Genomic DNA, 498 nt, shown 5'->3' with positions numbered 1-498 from the left:
AGGGAGGACTTCATACCTCAGCCTTTGGTGCTTCCCTCTCTCCCCGTTACGTCTCTCTCTTGTAGTATAGGCGAAGCCCTGCTACTTTGACGCCCTGCATCCACCACCACGCCGTCGTGCTGCTGGATCTTCATCAACCTCTCCTTCCCCCTTGCTGGATCAGGAAAGGAGGAGACGTCATCCGTTCCATATGTGTGTTGAACGCGGAGGCACCGTCCGTTCGGTGCTTGATCATCGGTGATTTGAATCACGTCGTGTTCGACTACATCATCCCCGTTCTTTGAACGCTTCCGCTCGCCATCTACAAGGTACGTAGATGCATCTAATCACTCGTTGCTAGATGAACTCCTAGATGGATCTTGGTGAAACCGTAGGAAAATTTTTGTTTTCTGCTACGTTCCCCTACATATACAATTCCCTTTGTCTAGCGGTATTGTACTTGCCCGAGATTCGATCGTCGGTATCCCTATACCTTGTTCAATCTCGTTACCGGCAAGT

Source organism: Triticum urartu, chromosome 2 (assembly GCF_003073215.2).
Source record: "Triticum urartu cultivar G1812 chromosome 2, Tu2.1, whole genome shotgun sequence".
Classification (NCBI taxonomy): Eukaryota; Viridiplantae; Streptophyta; class Magnoliopsida; order Poales; family Poaceae; genus Triticum; species Triticum urartu.
Note: the sequence above shows the minus strand (reverse complement) of the source record.